General features: G+C 44.1%; 1 protein-coding gene across 1 annotated transcript in view; it reads left to right on the forward strand.

Annotated features, from left to right (window-relative positions):
• Window positions 1–16,449, forward strand: part of LOC129699107 (contactin-associated protein-like 5) — a 1,038,064-nt gene that overhangs the window by 779,282 nt on the left and 242,333 nt on the right. The window lies entirely within an intron of this gene.

The raw sequence follows: 16,449 nt of genomic DNA on the forward strand, positions 1-16,449 counted from the left end.
TAGCTGAGGCCAGTTCATTGGCTATATTTAAGAGGGAGTTAGATGTGGCCCTTGTGGCTAAGGGGATCAGGGGGTATGGAGAGAAGGGAGGGATGGGATACTGAGTTGGATGATCAGCCATGATCATATTGAATGGCGGTGCAGGCTCGAGGGGCCGAATGGCCTACTCCTGCACCTATTTTCTATGTTTCTATGTTTCTATGTGTTTCAAGGGTTATGGGTAGAAGGCAGGAAAATGGGATGAGGCAGAGATCAGCCATGATTGAATGGTGGAGTGGACTCAACGGACCCAATGTCTTAATTCTACTCCTAAAACTTGTGAAGTCAGATAAATCAACTGTAGAGAGATGCAATCCTGCATCTATTTTCTAATGTTCCCTATGTTTTCCATTATCTACCTCAATGGACACTCTCAGATTATCTTTGATCGGACTTGACTGGTATATCTTGCACTAACCTTTTTACATGTGTTTCCCCTATATCATTTACCTGTACACCGCGGATGGCTTGATTGTAATCATGTATTGTCTTTACGATGACTGGTTAACACACAACAAAAGGTTTTCACTGTACCTCGGTACACGTGACATTAAACTAAACTCAACTCAACTTGACTCCGGCTCAGTGTGCAGGAAGTAACTGCAGATGCTGGTTTAAACCGAAGGTAGACACAAAATGCTGGAGCAACTCAGCAGGACGTTTCAGGTCTTCAGACTGGCCTCAGGGGAAAGGGAAACGAGAGATATAGACAGTGATGTAGAGAGATATCAAACAAAGTAATGAAAGATATGCAAAAAAGTAATGATGATAAAGGAAACAGGCTATTGTTAGCTGTTTGCTGGGTGAGAACGAGAAGCTGGTGTGATGGGTGGGGGAGGGATGGAGAGAGAGGTTGCTTGAAGTTAGAGAAATTAATATACATCACTGTCTATATCTCATATCACTTTTTCCTGACAGTCTGAAGAAAGGTCTGGACCCGAAACGTCCCATTCCTTCTATCCAGTGATGCTGCCTGTCCTGCTGAGTTACTCCAGCATTCTGTGTCTATCTTCAACTCAGGCTCAGACTGAAGAGTCATGATCCGAAACGTCACCCATACCATCTCTCGAGAGATGCTGCCTGTCCCACTGAATCATTCCATCATTCTGTGTCTATCTTCAACTCAAGCTCAAACGGAAGAAGTGACGCGATCCGAAACGTCACCCATACCTTCTCTCCAGAGAAGCAGCCTGTCCCGCTGAGTTACTCCAACATTTCATTACTATCTGCAATGTATAACCAGGGGACATTTGAGAATTAAGGGACAGAAGTTTAGGGGTAACATGAGGGGGAACTTCTGTACTCAAAGAGTGGTAGCTGTGTGGAATGAGCTTCCAATGAAGGTGGTGGAGGCAGGTTCGATTTTATCATTTAAAAATAAATTGGATAGTTATATGGACGGGAAAGGAATGGAGGGTTATGGTCTGAGTGCAGGTAGATGGGACAAGGGGAGAATACGTGTTCGGCACGGACTAGAAGGGCCAAGATGGCCTGTTTCCGTGCTGTAATTGTTATATGGTTATATGGTTATATCTGCAGTTCCTTCCTTCTCAACTCAGGTCATGCTCGGCAGATATTGGAAGTGAGAGTCTTTGTGCAAGGTCCAATTTGCTCCTGTAGCTCAGATTCCTGGCATGCAATTAAAGTTTAAATGAAAGCAGCGGAATGTCTTTCAAGTCACGGATGTTCCTTTTCAATTCAAGGATCAAAGGCTTTAATAGTTGCAGCGGCTTATGAGGTGCGGTGTCAATATCAGGAATTTCCCATTTCCTGTACTGATTTCCCCTTAGTGGAGCTTCAGCCCTTTCATTGATTCCCCTAATGGCACGATGATCAGAACTAATAGGATTGTCTAAATCAAACTGCATGCATTCAGATTTCAAATCTTAAACTTCAACCATCGAGGTTTCCTTTCGAGTTAATTGCTTTATGAAATAAAGATAATTCTTCGCTCGGATGCAATAACTTCACAGAGTCACAGTCAGAGAGTGATACTATGTAGTAACAGGTCCCTCGGCCAAAGTTGCCCACACCGGCCAACATGTCCCAGCTACACTAGTACCACGTGCCCGTGTTAGGTCTATATCCCTCCAAATCTGCCTATAACCATATAACCATATAACAATTACAGCACGGAAACAGGCCATCTCGACCCTTCTAGTCCGTGCCGAACATGTATTCTCCCCTAGTCCCATACACCTGCGTTCAAACCATAACCCTCCATACCTTTCCCATCCATATAACTATCCAATTTATTTTTAAATGATAAAAACAAACCTGCCTCCTCCACCTTCACTATCTATGTACCTGTCTAGCTGTTTCTTAGTCCCGGCCTCAACTACTTCCTCTGGCAACTCGTTCCATACACCTCAGGGCACAGTACTTGGCCCACACCTATTTTTGCTTTACATAAATTACATCCATGAAAAAGTCGCAAGTACGACCAGACTATTCGCTGATGATTGTTTGCTGTACCGTCCAATTAAGTCAGCTGATGATGAAGATGCTCTCAAAAAGGATCTCGATACTATGGTTGAGTGGTCGCAACAATGGGGCATGCAGTTCAACACTTCCAAATGTGAAACCATGCATGTCACCAGAAAGAGGAATCCAGGAGAAACATCTTACAATATACTTGGTGCCACCCTTGAAGAATCCAAACAAACCAAGTATCTTAGCATCAAATTGCAGAATGATCTGCGTTGGAATGGTCAGGCTCATCATGCAACAGTGAAAGCAACAGGTGTCCTAAACTTTCTGAGGCGCAACTTTCATCATTGTTCAACTTCTGTCAAGGAGAAGCTATACTTCACCCTCGTTAGACCTTATTTGGACTAGGCAGTTGCAGCATGGGACCCATACAGAAATACAAAAATTTCTTCCATCGAACGTGTCCAAAGACAGGCAGCTCAATTTGTTACTAACACCTATGAGAGAGAAGCGAGTGTCACCAAACTTCTGAATTCTCTGGGGTGGGACCCTCTCCAAGACAGACGTGAAGCTCACCGTTTGACTGGTTTTTACAAAATGTTAAATGGTCAGCTCGACGTAGATTACAAGACCTACACTAAACCCAAACCAAATAGGAGCAGACGAGGGCATTCGATCCAATTTGTGATCCCAGCTACAAAGACAGATGTGTACAGCAATTCGTTCTTCCCCCGCACAATTAAAGCATGGAATAAACTCCACCCTACTATAGTTACCCAACAGATGCAACTAAATTTGAAGTAGCTCTTTCTTCCCAATAACCCTTTCTGACTTAAGCCCTCCCTTCACCACCTCCAGTTTAAATTCCATTTGGAATATTTTGGAGGACCAAGAAACCAAGAAACCAAGAAACCCACCACCCTTTGTGTGAAGAACTTCAGTATTCAGTATTTACTTTAATGTCATTTTAACTGAGTACTTACACACACAGATGAAATGCAAAAAAAATGTTTCTCAATCAGTTCCCGTCAGTGCGGTTAATAAAAACAGAATAAATACACATAGCTTTAAAAAAATTAAAATTACCATTCCTAAAAATTGAAATACAAACAGACATTCAGACCAAACAGTGGCTTTACTTTGACAGGTGCCTAGCTGTCAAAGTATGGGCGAGGTTAGATGTGTTGGTGTATGATATATGGGGAGGGACCCCTCAGATTCCTATTAAATCTTTTCCCCTTCACTTTAAACCCATGTCCTCTGGTCCTCGATTTCCCTACTCTGGGCAAGAGACTCTGTGCATCCACCTGATCTATTCCTCTCGTGATTTTATACTATCATCTAAACTTTGAGAAAATAATTTAAAAACTTAAAGCTCGTTAATGGTTTGATGGTGCTTTTATTGTAACATGCGCAAACGCATGGTGAAATTCTTTCCTTACAAGCAGTCCAGTGGAGTTTTACCATATATCCTCAATGAGTATAGTTTTGTTTCATTGTCACATGTACCGAGGAAGAGTAAAAAAAAATGGTTGCGTGCTGAACAGTCAACGGAATTTGTATCAATTACAATCATATATATATATATGTAAACGTATAAAATAGGTGCAGGAGGAGGCCATTTGGCCCTTTGAGCCAGCACCGCCATTCATTGTGATCATGGCTGATCGTCCCCTATCAATAACCCGTGCCTGCCTTCTCCCCATATCCCTTGACTCCACTAGCCCCTAGAGTTCTATCTAACTCTCTCTTAACTCCATCCAGTGATTTGGTCTCCACTGCCCTCTGTGGCAGCAAATTCCACAAATTCACAACTCTCTAAGTGAAAAAGTTTTTTCTCACCTCAGTCTTAAATGGCCTCCCCTTTATTCTAAGACTGTGGCCCCTGGTTCTGGACTCGCCCAACATTGGGGACATTTTTCCTGCATCTAGCTTGTCCAGTCCTTTTATAATTTTATATGTTTCTATAAGATCCCCCCTCATCCGTCTAAACTCCAGTGAATACAAGCCTAGTTTTTCATTCTTTCTTCAAATCGAGTCGTTCACCCTGTATAGATACACAATAAAGGAAATAAAGTAATGTTTAGTGCAAGATAAAGCCAATAAAGTCCAATCAAAGGTAGTCCAAGGGTCCCCAATGAGGTAGATAGTAGTAAGTAAAGTAAGTAAAGTAAAGTAAACTTTGTTGTCAATTCAAATAATGCAACAAGTAGTTACACAGAGGATTGAAATTGCATTTCCCCATACTCCAAATGTGCAAGTAATATTTATAACACAGACAGACTATATACCAATAAAAATAGACAGGACATATACATTATATAAAATATTCACAGTGTGCCAGAGTGTAGTAAAATTTTGAGGTTTGTAATTAAGGTGCAATAATAAAAGGTGCAACATAGAAAAGTGCAAATGGCACACTGCAGACATTGAATTAAAGTTATTTTGACAGTCAATTGGTCTTAGTTTGTGTAATGTTCATGGAATTTTCTTGAGTCTGTTGAGTAGTCTGATGGCCTGAGGGAAAAAGCTGTTTTTGAATCTGGTGGTTTTGCTCCGCATGCTGTGGTAGCGCTTGCCGGATGGTAGGAGGGTGAACAGTTTGTGTGCTGGGTGGGTGGTGTCATTGATGATATTGGTTGCTCTATTGCGACAGCGAGATGGGTATAAGTCCTGGATTGCTAGTTGGGGTAATCTGGTGATCTTCTCCGCTGTCCTCACCACTCTCTGTAGTGCCTTCTGGTCAGCAGCAGAGCAACTGCCATACCAGACTGAGAGACTGCTGGTAAGAATGCTCTCAATGGCACCCCTGTAAAAAATGGTGAGGGCAGAAGGGGGGAGGTCGGCTCTCCTCATCCGTCGAAGGAAGTGGAGGCGTTGTGGTAGGATGGGTCAGTTGCCTGATAGCAGCTGGGCAGCAACTGTCCATGAATCTGGAGGTGTGCGTTTTGTAGTCAAATGTCCAGAAAGTCCTCTGAGCCCTCATGCAAGAGGCGCCATGTTTGGCTTCCATTTTCAAAGTCCAGTTCGCGCTCCAGTTGTTGTGAGTGGTGCCTGATCCAGGCGAGCCCCAGGCTGTGACAGGGCCTCCAGCCACCGCCTTCCCTTGGTCCCGTGTGGATCGATCAGGGAGCCAACGTCCCTCTCCTCTCCCGTCCACCTCTGTTCCCCGGGGGCACCACCCACAGTCAACCCTCTGCACCTCGCTGCGATTACTTAAAAAAAATAGTGTTATTGCTGCATTTCCTTTGTTTGGTTTATATAGAAACATAGAAACATAGAAAATAGGTGCAGGAGTAGGCCATTCGGACCTTCGAGCCTGCACCGCCATTCAATATGATCATGGCTGATCATCCTCAGTATCCCATCCCTGCCTTCTCTCCATACCCCCTGATCCCTTTAGCCACAAGGGCCACATCTAACTCCCTCTTAAATATAGCCAATGAACTGGCCTCAACTACATTATGTGGCAGAGAATTCCACAGATTCACCACTCTCTGTGTAAAAAATGATTTTCTCATCTTGGTCCTAAAAGACTTCCCTGTTATCCTTAAACTGTGACCCCTAGTTCTGGACTTAGTTTAGTTGAGTGGTACAGGGTGGAAACAGGCCCTTTGGCCCGCCCCGAGTCCGCACAACCAACAATCCCCACACGTTAACACTACCCTACACACACTAGGGACAATTTTTTTAACATTTATACTGATCCAATTAACCTACAAACTTGCACGTCTTTGGAGCGTGGGAGGAAAGCATGTTCTCGGAGAAAGCCCAGTTGGGTCACGGGGAGAACGTACAAACTACGCACAGACAAGCACCCGCAGCCGGGATCGAACCCGGGTCTCTGGCGCTGTAGGTGCTGTAACTTATAGTGTAAGGCAACAAATCTACCCCTGCGCCACTGTGCCGCCCGATCTTGGGACCCCTTCGGGTGACCATGGGAGTCTCCGTGGTTGGACGACGCTGGTGCATGACTTTGTTTAACGTGGGGACACTGGTCCACAAACAGCCACCACATGTTCCTTGTCAGATCTGGGTCAGGATCCAGTGCCATGGAGTCCAAGACGACCGGAGACCCTTTTCTGCTGCAGCCTTCATCCACCTTCCCAGCCGTTGTGACGCTCCACTCAGGTCAGCCATCGTCCTCCGCCTGTTCCACCGTTGAGGTCTTGGTTGGATTGCTCTTTGTCATAGACCTCCCTCTCGACATTACCGCCATGGGTGACCCTACCAGGAGCATAGCTCCAGATGGCATCACTCTCAGGATCTCAGGACCACACAAGCTTCTCCACCACGACAAGGTGACAATCCACGGAGAAGCCCGATATTTGCTTGGATATAAGACATGCAAAATTGGGATGGAACTCAAATAAAAAGTGTGTGTGGTAAAAGATGCACCTGCTTCCATGAATGTGATTGTAACTACAATTCCTCTGTAACAAATCCATTGCCTTTGTGCTTCTTGACCCACATTAAGCCCCAGTACAATCTCATTTCAATTTCAAAATATTTCTCCAAAGTCTTGCCTCTAGCTCTAACATCGCCAACCTGTTACCCCCCTGAGATCTCTACTTTGTGTTACTAATTCTTCAATGCCCCTTGAATTTATCATTGTCTACATATTAATCAATCCACTTTTGGCAATCTTGCCTGAAGTTGCTCAGTCCCTAAGCGTAGGAATGTCCTTATCATCTCTGACCACCTTCCTTTCCTCTTTCAAAAATCTTTTTACAACCTACCGCTTTTCATCATCTGCCCTGACGTCCGATAGAAGATTTTTTCACATGCGGCACTGATGCTGCTCTTTCTGCAGAGATTACACCTGACCTGCTGGGCGTGTGTGTTTGTGTGTGTGTGTGTGTGTGTGTGTGTGTGTGTGTGTTTGTGTGTGTGTTTGTGTGTGTTTGTGTGTGTGTGTGTGTGTGTGTTTGTGTGTGTGTGTTTGTGTGTGTGAGCGGTCCATGTCGGGAGTACATATATGTGTGCATACGTACAGGCACCTCACACTTTACACATGGTTGATATATGCGCTTTGAAATAACACGTCTCTTCCTTTATTCTTAACGCCTGACGTACATGCTAGTATTTTTGGAGTAACGCAATCAATTTCACTGCTGGCTGCCAACAGGGGGTTGCGTGTACTTTAATTTTTTAATGCGTTTTTGAGAGGGATCTTGGTGTCCTAGCCCACAGCTCCTTGAAATTGACTGCATACAGGGGGGGGGGTGGGTAAATGCATTGAGTTTAAGAGTCAGGAAGTCACATTGGAACATTATAAAAGCTTTGGTTAGGCAGCAGTTGGAGCGTGGTGTGCAGTTGTGAGTGCTCCATAAGTTCACCGGGGCAGAATTAGGCCATCAAGTCCACTCCGTCATTCAATCATGGCTGATCTATCTTTCCCTCCAAACCCCATTCTCCTGCCTTCTCCCCATAACTCCTGACACCCTTCCAAATCAAGAATCTATCTATCTCTGCCTTAAAAAATACTCACTGACTTGGTCTCCACAGTCTTCTGTGGCAAAGAATTCCACAGATTCTCCACCCTCTGACTAAAGACATTCCTCCTCATCTCCTTCTCAAAGGAACATCCTTTAATTCTGAGGCTGTGAACTCTGGTCCTCGACTCTCCCACCAGTGGGAACATCCTCTCCACATCCACTCTATCCAAGTCTTTCACTAATTTCTGCTAAAAATGTCTCCTAATTTCTGCTAAAAATGAGGCGTTGCAGACCTCCACACAGCCGACATGTTCCTAACTCAAAGTTAAAAAATCCAACCAAGTTAGTCAGACGCGGCATTAGCTTCACAAAGCTACGTTTAATCTTTTTGATAAATGAATGCATTCTCAAGTGTGCATTTATGTCCCTGATGATAGATTACAGTGGCTTCTCCACGACTAATATTAGACTGATTGTCTGTCATAACCTATTTGTTCCCTCTTCTTCATAAATAATGCAGCTCCATGTCCAATTTACAAATCTAATTGGCTCCTTATTGAGATAAAAAACAACAAAGAATGGCAATCATTAGATTAATTGATCACTGTAAATTACTCCTCGTGTAGGATTGAGTTGTTGCCAATATCGGAGTTGTGTCAATGTGTCGACCATGAGATATAGGAGCAGAATTAGGCCATTCAGCCCATCGGGTCTACTCCACCATTCAATCATGGCTGATCTAATTAATCCTCTCAACCCCATTCTCCTGCTTTCTCCGCATAACCTATGATGCCTTTCATGATGAAGATCCTATCACTCGTGTGTTTCATAGTTGGTGCACACTTCATTGCCCAAAGGGTCTGTTACTATGCTATATGTCTCTATAAGGCACTGGTCAGGCCACATGTGGAGTACTTTGAGCAAATTTGGGCCCCATATCTAAGGAAGGATGTGTTGGCTCTGGAGAGGGTCCAGAGGAGGTTTACAAGAATGATTCCAGGAATGAGTGGGTTAGCGTCTGATGAGCGATTGACGGCACTGGGCCTCTACTCGCTGGTGTTTAGAAGGTTGAGGGGGGACCTCATTGAAACGTCCATACTAATGAAAGGCATAGATAGAGTGGATGTGGAAAGGATGTTTCCACTGGTGGGAGAGTCTAGGACCAGGGGTCATGGCCTCAGAATTAAAGGACACTCTTTTATAAAGTAGTTGAGGAGGACGTTCTTTAGTCAGAGGGTAGTTAATCTGTGGAACTCATTGCCAAGTCAGTGGATATTTTTAAGGCAGAGATAAACAAGTTCTTGATTAGCATGGGTGGCAAGGATTATGGGAAGAAGGCAGGAGAATCAGAATAGGATGCAGAGATCAGCCATGATTGAATGGCAGAGTAGACTCAATGGGCCGAATGGCCTAATTCTACTCCTACGACTTGTGAACTTGTGAACTCTATAACTGTTCAGGCCAACAAGGTGAGGAGAGTAAAATTCTTTGAGATCCATTAAAGTGGTTCTGCATCAAAGGGATATTTGCCAAATTGTGGTGATAGCAAGATTTGGTTCATGCCATGGTGAACAATAAGTATGGATATGCAAGAGACATACAGATCCCGAAAATGAATATAAATCAACAGTGCTACAAACAAAATCTAGAAGTATGAAGCCAAAATCAATTTTTTTAAATTAATTTTAGAGATACAGCATGGTAAAGGCCTTTCGAACTATCTTTGATTGGACTTTACTGGCTTTAGATTGCACTAAACTTTATTCACGTTATTCCCCTCACCATGTATCCGTACCCTGTGGACAGCTCGATTGTAATCATGAGTTGCTTTTCCGCTGACTGGATAGCACGCAACAAAAGCTTTTCACTGTACCTCAGCACACATGAACTAAACTCAAACTAAACTCAATAAACTAACCTCGATTCCATGCCAACTAGCGATCACCCGTACACTAGGTCTATCCTACACACCAGGGACGTTTGACAGAAGTCAATTATTCTACAAACCTGCACGAATTTGGAATGTGGGAGGAAACCAGAATACCCAGAGAAAACCCACGCAGGTCACGTGGAGAACATACAAACTCCGTACAGGCAGCACCCGTAGTCAGGATCAAACCCGGGTCTCTGGCGCTGTGAGGTAGCGACTCTACAGTGCCTCCCCTAGACCATGTCAAAATCAAGGAGAAACATATTCACCACATTTCCCTGTTGTTAGGGAGGGCCACCCTAACCTTCACTGACATGAAGGGTGAAGCAAAGGACAGAATTGTCGAGTTATTAGTACTTTCCTAAAAAATTGAGGAAGGACTGTTTATCCTTTTCTCTGTTATTTATTTGTTCCTAGAATGTCCATTCAATTGCCCTTTAATTGTGGAGACCGTTCACAAATTTCAGGCCAGCATGGTGGTGCAGCGGTTGAGTTGCGGCCTTGCAGCGCCATAGACGTGGGTTCGATCCTGACTATGGGCGCTGTCCGTGCGGAGTTTATATGTTTTCCCTGTGACCACGTAGGTTTTCTCCAGGTGCTCTGGTTTCCACCCACACTACAAAAACGTGCAGGTTTATATGTTTAATTGGCAAATCGGTAAATTATAAATTGTCCCTAGTGGGTAAGATGATGTGTGGTTGCTGGGTGATCGCTGGTTGCCGCAGACTCGGTGGGCCGAAGGGCCTGTTTCCACGCCGTATCTCTAACGTTTAGTTCGGTTTAGAGATTCATTCATTCATTTACCGTCGTTGAAAACATTGGCGACGCAGTGGTGCTGGTTTCCAACGGGAACGGTGACGGACGCACCACCCGTCTCTGTCCTCCAGTTCCTGCGGACGTCCGCCGCAGGAAGTATAGGATTTTGGTGTGTGTGCTTTGTCATCATTCATTACAATGCCGTGTACGACAGTGATCACAACTTCTACTGAAGTGTGGATGGCCGTTGGCTCGCTAGAAGCTCATCCGCCCTTTGACGGGTCTTGTTTTTAGTCCTGTTGGGGGTCCACAGCCCCCTCCTCACCTGAAAAACCAGGTGGGGAATATGGTTAAGTCGCTGACTATCCGACAATGGAGCAGGTGGCACGGGATTACATGGTACCCGTAACGGGGGGGAACTCCCCTCGACCTGACCTTAGAGATGCAACTGGGAAACAGGCATTTCTGCCCACTCATACCAGCGATCCCCACACACTAACAATGTCCTACACAGATCAGAGACAATTCACAATTTTACGGAGCCAATTAGTCTACAAAACCTGTACGTACAAAGTCTAAACTGACCCCATTAGTTAGGTATGTTACAAAACATACCTCCAGCGGCGCTGCAGTTCTGTCACTGCCCGTATGCGTGACTTTGGCACCTTTGAGAGGGGGCGGGTTTAAAATGCCGTTTTTACCCAGCCTGTTGAAATCGATTTTTGTCGGGCTGTTTAGTTGCTGAAGGTTGTATTAAGTTTTTTTAAACTGCACTGGATATTTTAATAGCAGGAGTAATTTAAAAATCAACTTCTAGCCATCAACACCGACAACGGGCACGGATTTCACATACGGGATAGGTAAAGGAAAGCCGTTTATTTTGCATATTACACTTTATATACACATATTCTTAGGATGCCTTTAATCAAAATATTACGTTGCGAAAAGGTGAGTTAGGACCCATACGATCCGGCAGTATTTTTCCTGCCGATATGGGGTTTAAATTCACCATAACCGCAACGTTCCAAACGATCGCGTTCCACAAAATTCCACTCGCAAGATGATTTAAATGGCCATTAATTTACAGGAATTAAACACTAAATTCCTTCCATTTGGCCTATAAATTCATGACAATGAGATTTAAAAATCATGTTATATTGTGGATTCTTGTGTGAATGTTATTTGAACACTTAGGCTATTTAAAAATGTTAACCTTTTCTTAAGAAATTGATAGATGTTTAGATCTAGTAATTGAATTTTGCTACAATTAGGTAACTAGCTAATTATATGCTTTAATTTCAGGTCATCCAAGTAAGATTGTTTCATATTTGTTTCAGAATGCTTCAATCTATAATAACTGAACATTTCATTCAGTTCTCCTAAATTGTAAGAAAGTTATGGGCTTTTAACTGTTCTTGATCACAGCTTTTGAGTTCAGTCAATGGAAAAGCAATAGGGAACAAGGTGCTAATTTCCGAGTATGAAAATGGCCATAACATTTTTAATACTGAAGGTAAGAAAGTGAATTAGGTGTCAAATTAAACTTCATTTTATGCTTTATCTGATGGGATAAATTGCAAAATGTTGTAACATTGCTACATTAGTGGGGCTGGAGCTGCACGTTCTGTTAGACTCTCCAAAGGAGCTTGGCAAAGCAAAGAGTTTTAACTATAATTCAAGCATCTCGTAGTCACCACCAGTGAGATGGGTTTTGAGGAAAATCCATATTTATTTAATTACAAATTTAAATTTAGCATCTGCCTTGGTGGGATTTAAACTCTTGTGTCGGATCAATGATCCAAAGCTCTCGCTGCAAGTCTAGTTAGTTAACCATGGTACCACCAGACCCCCAGGGACTAGGAAGACTTTGCTCGGCTGCTGATTAGCAGAATTATTTTCCCTTTCCAGTTAATCTGCTCTCCGGACTACCGATGGCAATCCTTTTGGAAATTCCTCAATAAAGATAAAAATCTTATGATCACCATCCCAAACATAAAAGCCAGATGATTAACAAGAGAAAAATCCCATTACATCAAACGCAGTACTTGACATTCACTTCTGAATGGAATTAATCCATGCAAATATCTCATTGTTTTGTCATCGCAAATGTGTGCATTTGTATTCAGAATGCTGTACGCAGTTATCTCCAGTTAAACACATCCCAGAACCATTTCTAATTCGATTTGTAGCGTGGAGCTTCCAGGCTATAATATGCTTCAGTTATTCCAGCTATTCATTCATTTTATACTGGTTAAAAATGTTGATTATTTTAAAATCATAAAGTCCGTTAAATGATCAAATTACTCCAAAAATAAATTTAAAGTAAACTACGGCAAGGGTAGCGCAGCGGGGGGGTGGCACGGTGGTGCAGCGGTAGAGTTGCTGCCTTACAGTACCAGGGACATGGGTTCGATCCCGACTACCGGTGCTATCTGTATGGAGTTTGTTCGTTCTCCCCGTGACCTGCGTGGGTTTTCTCTGAGATCTTCGGTTTCCTCCCACACTCCAAAGGTGTACAGGTAATGTGTAGATTGCCCCTAGTGTGTGTGTAGGAAAGTGTTAATGTGCAGGGATCGCTGGTTGGTGCGGACTCGGTGGGCCGAAGGGCCTGTTTCCGCGATGCATCTCTAAACTAAACTGTTGTGCAGAAGAAAGTGTCCCTCCTTTCAACAAACATCTGCTGTTTCATTACAAGAACAGCCTGCAGGGGAAAATATCAAAGAAAAACTATTATCACAAGGAAGACCAAACACACAAAACATAAACTATCACTCTTTCAAAAGTGCTCTCAAATCTACATCAAGACATCTACAAGCCGAGGCCAAAGAAATCGCTGATCTAAGTACATTTGCTGTGTTTTGTTTCTCCAGTCCGTTAGTTTTTTTTTTAGAGATACAGAGTGGAAACAGACACTCAGCTAACAATGTGATGTGTAAGAACGAACTGCAGATGCTGCTTTAAACCGAAGATAGGCACAAAAAGCTGAAGTAACTCAACAGGACTGGGCAGCATCTCTGGAGAGAAGGAATGGGTGACATTCTCCATTTTCCTTGAACCGTGTCTCCCTTTGATGTCTCGTTTTCACCCCTTACGCCTCCTAATGTCTGCGTCTCCCTCTCCCCTGACTCTCAGTCTAAAGAAACGCTGCCCACTCCTTCTCTCCAGAGATGCTGCCCGTCCCGCTGAGTATTTTGTGTCTGTCGCCAGCTAACAAAGATCCATTCCTCCATTTTCCTTGATCGCCGTCTGCTTTGACCCGTCTTTTTCACACCTTACCCTTCCACATATCTCTCGTCTCTTAAGGGGTTGGACAGGCTAGATGCAGGAGGATTGTTCCCGATGTTGGGGAAGTCCAGGACAAGGGGTCACAGCTTAAGGATAGAGGGGAAATCCTTTAGGACCGAGATGAGAAAAACCTTTTTCACACAGAGAGTGGTGAATCTCTGGAACTCTCTGCCACAGAAGATAGTTGAGGCCAGTTCATTGGCTATAGTTAAGAGGGAGTTAGATGTGGCCCTTGTGGCTAAGGGGATCAGGGGGTATGGAGAGAAGGCAGGTACGGGATACTGAGTTGGATGATCAGCCATGATCATATTGAATGGCGGTGCAGGCTCGAAGGGCCGAATGGCCTACTCCTGCACCTATTTTCTATGTTTCTATGTTTCTATGTCTCCCTCTCCCCCTGACTCTCAGTCCGAAGACGGGGTCTCGACTCGAAACGTCACCCCTTTCCTTCTCTCCAGGGACGCTGCCCGTCCCGATGAGTTCCTTCCAGCATTTTGGGTCCACCGTGGCTGGGGGCGAAATGGCGTAAAAACCTTCAAAGCAAAATGCAAGACCTATAAAGCAATCGAAAGTTGCGATGACAGTGAGTGAAGATGGCAAAAAATAAGCTATGGGGAAAACAGTGATCACTGGCATGGACTTAATGAGCTGTAGGCCCTGTTTCTGCACTGTACGTTCTGTATAATTAAAGAGCCTCTCGAGAGAATGGAAATGATTGTTTCTGACTGATCATAGATGATATGTGTTAATTATTTATAATATCAGGTAGCACCGTGAAATACGGTGGCAAATATTAATAAAATTAACCGGTCAAAAATAATGTTTTAAACACTCGCATCTCTGTGTCGTTGACGTGACCAAGAGATCACACGACAACGGTATTTTTATTTCTCTCTGCCGCTGTCTGGCAGTGTTCCAGTTTTTTGTAATTGGCTGTAAAATGAAATAGTAGCTGTGCATTTAATGCGTGAAGGGAATTCATGATGGCACGCCATTAGCAGCTTGCTCATGGGGCAAAACTTCAGTTTGGACACAAGAAAGAAAAATGACTAACGATGTCTTTCCTTTAACAACGTAATCCTCATCTGCGCTACGGGAACTTTCTCCAATGACTGAGAAAGCTGAAAATCATCAGCAAGTCTGGGTTCGTCGACTCCAGAGAGAAAGTAACGTTGGCCAGTGTCTCGTTTCTAGAGCTTCTCGCAATCGGTCTCCATCAATGGCGCAGCGGCAGAGTTGCTGCCTCACAGCGCCAGAGACCCGGGTTCGATCCTGACTACGGATGCTTGTCTGTACTGAGTGTCTACGTTCTCCCTGGGTTTTCCCCGGGTGCTCCGTTTTCCTCCCACACGCCTAAGGCATACAGGTTTGTAGGTTAATTGGCTTTGGTAAAGTGATGAATTGTCCCTAGTGTGCAGGATAGCACTAGCATACGGGGATCGCTGGTCAGCACTGACTCGATGGGCTGAAGGGACTGTTTCCTCACTGTATGCCTAAACTAAACTAAACCAAACTAAACCAAACAATGAGGTTTGATTTGTGGAGCATTTTTCTGTGAACTTCTGATTTTGTTTCAGATTTTCGATGTGTTACTTTTGAGTCTTCCCGAAATGAAGCATCATATGTTATGTTGGTTCCCTCCATAGATGCTGCTTGACCTGCTGAATACCTCCAACATCTTGCCAGAATAAAGTTGCCAGAGATTTGTGTCAGTGGCTACCACAATTTATATCCAAAATGGTATTTATGTAGGGGAGTGTAAGTGGGTGGGCACTGGTCAGTATGGACCTGATGGGCCAAAGAGAATATTCCCCTGCCACATTGATTTATGACTCTTTGACTCGACAGGACGACATGGTAGAGTTGCTGCCTTACAGCGCCAGAGGCCCGGGTTTGATCCTGACTACGGGTGCTGTCTGTACGGAGTTTGTGCATTATCCCGGTGTCCTGTATGGGTTTCCTCCGGGTGCTCCAGTTTCCTCTCCCAGTCCAAAAAAGTACAGGCATGTAGGTTAATTGGCTTTGTTAAATTGTCCCTTGTCTGATAGTAAAGGGCCTGTCCCACTGTACGAGGTAATTCAAGAGTTCTCCCGAGTTTCCCCTGATTCGAACTCGGAGAATTACGGTAATAGCCACTCGTAGGTACTCGGGGCTCTCGTGGACATTTTTCACCATGTTGAAAATACTTCACGAGCTTACCGCGTTTCCCGAGTACCTGCCGTTAGCGTTACGAGCCTCTAAGAGACGTCCCGAGCTCCGACGTACCCGCTACGTATATTCTACGTACTTACCACGAGTTTGATTTTTTTTTTAACTCGTGAGAGCTCTTGGGTAAACTCGTATGGTGGGACAGTCCCTTTAAAGAGTGTTAGTGTTTCGGGTGATAGCTTGTCAGCACGGACTCAGTGGGACGAAGGGCCTGTTTCCGTGCTGTATCTCTAAAGTCTGAAGACTTGTTTCAACTTTGCAAAATTCAAGCCAACTCAATTGAATTGATGCTAACGAACAGTAATAGGTCTGGATAGAGTGGATGTGGAGAGGATGTTTCCATTAGTGGGAGAGTCTAGTAAC

The sequence above is a fragment of the Leucoraja erinacea genome, chromosome 7 (genome assembly GCF_028641065.1).
Source record: "Leucoraja erinacea ecotype New England chromosome 7, Leri_hhj_1, whole genome shotgun sequence".
Classification (NCBI taxonomy): Eukaryota; Metazoa; Chordata; class Chondrichthyes; order Rajiformes; family Rajidae; genus Leucoraja; species Leucoraja erinaceus.